General features: G+C 37.6%; 1 pseudogene; it reads left to right on the top strand.

The window, feature by feature from the left end:
- The first annotated feature begins 5,000 nt into the window (after window positions 1–5,000).
- LOC131519780 (MKI67 FHA domain-interacting nucleolar phosphoprotein-like) lies at window positions 5,001–6,518 on the top strand (annotated as a pseudogene).
- Window positions 6,519–6,954: the final 436 nt, after the last annotated feature.

Here is a 6,954-nt window from a genome sequence, read left to right as displayed (position 1 = left end):
TTAAATTCTAGCCAAAGTAATATGAGCAGAGTGGTATAGGCATCTTCCAGTAAGGATCCCTAAAGGGAGGGAGAATACACTTCTGCCCTTTCCTCTTCTGCTTCCTTCCGGACACATTGCGAGAGCTGAGGCAGCCATCTTGATCAACAGGGTCTTTGCCATGTGGTGAGAATGGCAGAGATCCTACTGGTTGTGGAGCTCTCATACTTTGTCTACCTGAGAGAGAATAAATCATTTTTTGCTTCATCCACTGTTATTTTGTGTTTTCTGTCCCACTGAGCTCAAATCAAAGTCGGTGCCCATTTGGAATTATAGTTGGATGTATCACTATTGATTAGGAGAGAAGCATCCTGAACAGAGGGTCTGAGTCTATAAATGTATTCTGAAAATATTAGGGCCCTAAGGAAGCCATTTTGGTGCTGTTGGTGCTTTTTTTTTTTGGAGTAAGGAGCTTTCATTCTCCAGTCTGTTTTCATTATATTTTGGCTTCTCTACTTGTCTTAATATTTCCTCTTTCCATTTTGATGAGTTCTGATCAAAGTCGGCCAAACCAAAAGGCAGAAGAGGTGATAAAGCCTGGTGTCTCAAGAAGGTGAAATTTTGCTTCTCATAGGCCTCAGATACCACATCCTCAAGGCCCACACCTGTCATATGGGTTCTGAGCACAGTGTGTCAAGAACAAAATGACCAATCAAATGCACTAGTACTGAAGATTAACAGAAATTATTTTTCAAATTAGGTCCGGCACATGCGTCCTAAATGGGAATAAACACAGAGTTTTGGGTTTGTGACATCAGTGATTGCATAGTGGCTTTGATAAATTAGAATGATTGGGTATTGAAACCAAAAGCACACACATAGGGACCGATATAAAACTCAGCTGAAGGGTATTGAAATTACCTAGACAACTATGTCACTGGATTAGTCAAGTAAGAGTACATCACTGGGTCAGAATCAGTCACTCATTGTCAGTGCACAGAAATCAGACGTCTGGGCATGGAGACACAGTGAGAGACAAGCTGTTCACTGTTCACTCCCACGGGCCACCACAGGACTTGGCACATGTCATATGCTCAGTTTGTATAGAAACACTAGATGAATTAATGTATTAGAGAAAATGTCCATCTCAGAATTTAGAAAAAGGTTGAAATCCACAGAGTGTTAAACATGAGCAAAAAATGCATTAAGGGTTAAGAGGAACAAGTTGTAAAAGCAATGGAAAGATCTCACAGTTTGGAGAGAGGAAGTTTAAGACAGGATAATGGTTTCAAAGCATCTGTTGACATGAAGACCTGAACAAAATAGTATGAATTAAGATGCATTGCAGACTTCCTGATTTACACAGAGTAAATAAGGTACATGGGAAGACTGAATATGATGGAAGAAAAAAAATCAGAAAAAGATTTCACTATGGATTGATGTTTGAAATTTAAAGAGATTAATCAAATTATTTCGACAACAAATGATTCACAATATTTTGATTGACTCAAGCCTGTGGCTGAGGTAAACAGTTTATCATAGAGAATAGTTACAAGACAGCAGAAACTATTTCACTGAATTCACTAGGTATGTCTAGCTCAAGTTTTACAAATACCTGGGAAACTGCAAAATTCTTCTAATTTTTAGGTACTGAAAGTCAGAGTAACGATTAATTAGATTGGGAATTTGTCTCTATAGTAAAAGATGATCTTGACAATAGAGGGAAATAATGGAGTTTCTATTCTAAGAAACATTCTCCCCCAAGCAATCTTGCCTTTACTGGGACTAGGTAAGCAAATTTTGAAGGTATTCCCTTTGGATTGCCAAAGAATAGTGAACTCGTGGAAATGAAGAAATCTCAGGTTTAAACTCTGAGATAAGGAGGAGATAAGGGTAATAGGCTTGATGAAATCCAAACCCATCCACTGGACCTTCAGTTTTATTTTACTGAGGAGAAGGGAATATTTTCTTGACTGTGTCTACCCAGGCACAGAGAATGAAATTCATTGAGTCAATTACTTAAGTCATGTATTTTTGCAAGCCTGTTTGGGGGCCACAATTGAGGCAGACTGCCATTCAGATCCCCTGTACACTTTTCCTTTTAAAATTTTATTTCCCTGTATAACTGAAGACTCTATATAATGACAACAAACTGATTTGTTTTCAAAAGGGGCAAAATCAATGATCATGTTCTGCAGAAATAGATGTGAATTGATGAGTATCTGCTTAAGCTTCTCCACCTGAACTTGAGTAGATGACAGCACTTAACTCTTCTCTCTCCTTTTAAAATCCACACAACAGAGGCTTTCTCAGGTCTAAGCAAAGTCATGGACACTACCCTCTTCCCCTTTTTATAAAACTCAAATGATATGGATCTTTCTCAACTCATCATTATACATTCCCTGCATTGTCAGGCTGTATGCAGAAACTTTCTTTCCCAGCTTTTTCAAACTTGTATGTTAAAGCTCACTTATAAGACCTGCTTTTCCCACTGAACAGTCCAAATAATTAGTAGAATTTTCAGATATGTTCTGGGCAATTTTTTACACGCTTTACATATTAATATAGTTTTAGAATGAAGTGGGCAACTTTCTTCACCGTCCACTTTACTGAAACAAGAAAGGTAAAAAGATACCATCAAACTTGACTAAGGATATAGAGATTTAAAATTCATGGTAGACCATCAATAGCCTTAAAAATGGTTTAGGCACGGGGTGCCTGGGTGGCTCAATTGGTTAAGCATCTGACCTCAACTCACGTCATGATCTCATGGTCAGTGGGTTCGAGCCCCGCATCAGGTTCTGCGCTGACAGCTCAGAGCCTGGAGCCTGCTTCAGGCTCTGTGTCTCCCTCTCTCTCTGTCCCTCCCCTGCTCATGCTGTCTCTCTCTCTCTGAAAAATAAAGAAACATTAAAAAAAAGTGGTTTAGGTACATTTAGACAATAATTGTGGGAACTTGAATGTTGACATTGTTATGGCAATAGAATCATTCATAACCGGAAGTCAGTTAGAGATGATCTCTTTCAAGCTTTCCATCTATTTTTGGATTAAAGTAATATTTAGATTATTATATCACCTTATAAAACATTTGAGAAGCACAGAAAAGTATAAAGAAGAAAACACCACAGAAATCTCACCTCCCTGAGATGCGACAAATATTTTCCACATTTTTTTCCTGTATCTCTCCCTTTCTCCCCTACTCCCTCCACATTTCCAGATCACAACCCGGAAAGTTACTACACTACCATTGGCAGTGACGTGTTTTATCACATCTCTACCAATGTTATGGTATCATATTTGCAAGTTTAATTGGTCCGAGTAGTATTTCATCGTTGAGCAAACATTTCTTTAATTACTGGCCATGATGCATTTCTTTTCCCTCCAAATGTTTAGCCATTGCAACCTTCTCTTCCGTGAACTTTTGGTTCTGTCTGTTCTCCAGGTGCCTATCAGGATCTTAGTACTTTTGTAACTAAATTTGTAATTTGTCATATATGTTGCATGTACTCTGCGAAAATTGAAAACATTTTAGTTGGTAGTGTATTTTATTGTATTAGTAATTATGTCATCTTTCATTCTTTGCCTGTATACAATGCTTCTTAGCAATCCTCAATTTGTATTCTTTCAAATTTTTGTATCCTTAATAATTATTTTGTTAAATTCCAAGCTTAAGGTTTTAATTGAAATTATGTTTAACCTATATGTCAAGTTGCAAGACATTAACACATCCAGCAACATGGACACTTCTGATGACTTATTCAGATTTTCTTTTACATTGTTTAAAACATATGGCAGGGAAAGAGATATTTTCTCAATGAAGCACCTTGGAAAAAAGTCAACAGTTTAAAAATAAACACTCTTGTAAAATTTACAAATTTTAATGCAAGGTTATTATTGGTATATTGAAAACACTATTGATTTTGTGTATTTATCTTACGTGTATCCGCTTGGCTGAACATTATGAATTAGGAGAGTTTTTTCAGCTTATTTATGTAGATTTTATAGATATACGGCCACATTAGTCACTAATAATGACACTATTCTCTCTTCCTAATTATTGTCATCTGTTTTTAGATTTGTAGTAGCATCCAGAACAATGCTAAAAAAGAATGATGATTACAGCCTTCCTTTAATGAGGTTGACTCTCATTGACTTAATAATGGCAATGGCTTTTGGTATGAAATTGTTACCGTGTCTCATGTTTTTAATTCCTAGATGTTTTAAAGCTTATAAAACCAAGAATAATGATTAAACTTTATTAAATATTTTTTAACCCCACATTGAAGCAACTACAAGGTTTCCCTTATTTGAGTTAATAACATTTCAATTCTAAAACCTTTATTAAAGCATCCAGGCATTTGTACTTAATTTTAGTGGATTATAAATTTGCTAGTATTTCAGTTAGGACTTCTTTATATACCTACAGAAATATATGAGCTTGATTTCTCATAAATTTATTTTACAATGTATTTCTCTCTTTTTTTAGTCTGTTATTAAATATTGGGACAGTTTTTTAATATTCAAGAATTTTTTTGTATTATATGAACAAATTAATTTATAATATAGTTTTATAATCAAATAATCTGGCTTCTATAATTTCTGCTTTTATAACTATGGAATTGAGGTTTTTTGGCTAAGTTTAATATCAGTCTGCCAAATTTCTATTGATGATTTTTTTTTTTTTGTAGAATGCAGCTTGATTTAGACTGATTTTTTTGATTGCATTATTCTAATTATCTATGTCTTTTGATCTACCTGATTGGTATATTAAAATATTCTCTCTCTCGAGGAGTCTGGGTGGTTCAGTCGGTTAAGCATCCACTTTGGCTCAGGTCATGATCTCGAGGTTTGTGGGTTCAAGCCCCCCGTCGGGCTCTGTGCTGACCCCTCAGAGCCTAGAGCCTGCTTTGGATTCTGTGTCTCCCTCTCTCTCTGCCCCTCCCCTGCTTGTGCTCGCTCTGTCTGTCTCATAAATAAACAAACATTAAAAAAAAAAAAGGTTCTGTCTCTGTATATGTATATATATGATCACTTAAAAATATAAAATATAGCGGGGGAGCCACATGGAGCTCTTGGGCTTGGAAGCTGTTGCCAAGGCCCTGTTCCTGTCGCTGAACACGCAGGAGGTGGCCAAGTTTCAGAAGGAGGTGGTGCAGGCTTGCAGGGGTGCAATCCAGTGACAGGAGAAAGCAAAACTTACTCCTGGAGTAATCTATGTGGGCCACTTACCTCCAGCACTTTATGAAACCCAGATCCCAGCGTATTTCTCCCAGTTTGGCACTGTTACAAGATTCAGACCATCCAGAAGGAAACGGACTGGAAATAGTAAAGCTATGCCTTTGTGGAGTTTGCATCTCAAAATGCTGCCAAGATAGTTGCTGAAACAATGAACAACTACCTTTTTGGTGAAAGGCTCTTAAGGTGTCATCTTATACCACCTGAAAAAGTGCATGAAGAACTTTTCAGACGGTGGCATATTCCATTTAAAAAGCCATCCTAGGGGGCGCCTGGGTGGCGCAGTCGGTTAAGCGTCCGACTTCAGCCAGGTCACGATCTCGCGGTCCGTGAGTTCGAGCCCCGCGTCAGGCTCTGGGCTGATGGCTCGGAGCCTGGAGCCTGTTTCCGATTCTGTGTCTCCCTCTCTCTGCCCCTCCCCCGTTCATGCTCTGTCTCTCTCTGTCCCAAAAATAAATAAAAAACGTTGAAAAAAAAATAAAAAAAAAAAATAAAAAGCCATCCTATCCAGCACTGAAGCGGTATAATCAGAATCGGACGCTTCTTCAAAAGCTACAGAGGAGCGACTTAAGAAGAAAGAAAAATTACTCAGGAAAAGAATTGCTGAAAAAGGAATTGATTATGATTTTCCTCCACTAATTTTACGTAAAAAGAAAAAGAAAAAAGAAATGCTTCAGACACTGGTCTTCAGAAATCTACAAAAAGCCAGGTCAGGTCTTACAAAGGAGAAGAAGAAAAAGAATTCATTCACTCCTAGCAGTCCTGAGCAGACTGTGGCTAGCCAGGGCCCCACACCAGTTTGCACACCAACAGTTTTGGAGAAACGAAAATCTGAAGCGGCTAAAATGAATGTTGATGACAAAGATAACGAAACAGTTTTCAAATAGCCTGTACCTGGTGTAAAAGAGGAAACACAAGCGACTCGAACACCTACACGCTCAAGGAAAAAAAAGACGAAGAAAAGGCAGTCAGTGATTCTAAATGTATGATATTTCTTCTGAAAAATGTGATTTTATTGTGAGGCCTAATTCTTTGTATTGAACTACAAGCGATGGAATGCAACCATTGACAAAGTTCTTGGAGGAAAAACTGGCGGTTCGCGTCAGTAAGGAAAGCAGTCGGTAACTGGCTTGCCTGTCCTTGCGTAGACCAGCGTGCAACATCTGGGCTCACCCTGCCTCTTTGTCCTGGTCTCTAGTTTCCTTTGCAGATTTCATAGCTGTCTTTAGTTACTCTTCCTGGATAGAAAAGTCACCATTTACTGCAGCTTTTGTTGTTACCGTCGAATAAAGAAAAGAAACTCTTGCTTGACTATCTACCTGGTTCTCTGTTAGACTGTGCATGGCCAACCCGTAAGGGCGCTTGAACATCATGTGGTGGAAACTGGAAGTTAAATTACACGGAGAGTCAGAAGACCCTTCAAGCATATGTACGTGGTCACTTTTACCAAGTTAAGTTTTTGGCGGGCTAGCAAGTTTCGATGACTGTCATTTTGTGTTCGTTTCATCGATGTGGAATTGAATTTCAAGAATCAGTGACCAGCAAACAAACTTTTTCTACATTTCATTTGTAAAATACATATATTTTGTAAAATTATATATACATATAATTTTATAGGGTTACGTATAATAGAGTTATCTATAATATGTCATATATTTATGATATATGGAGTGCGTATCTGTTGACTTTTTGTCTTAATTATAGATAAAACTTATACAAACAATACAGCAATACAGCATG

Source organism: Neofelis nebulosa, chromosome 1, assembly GCF_028018385.1.
Source record: "Neofelis nebulosa isolate mNeoNeb1 chromosome 1, mNeoNeb1.pri, whole genome shotgun sequence".
Taxonomy (NCBI): Eukaryota; Metazoa; Chordata; class Mammalia; order Carnivora; family Felidae; genus Neofelis; species Neofelis nebulosa.
Note: the sequence above shows the minus strand (reverse complement) of the source record. Positions and strands in the feature narration are given on the sequence as shown.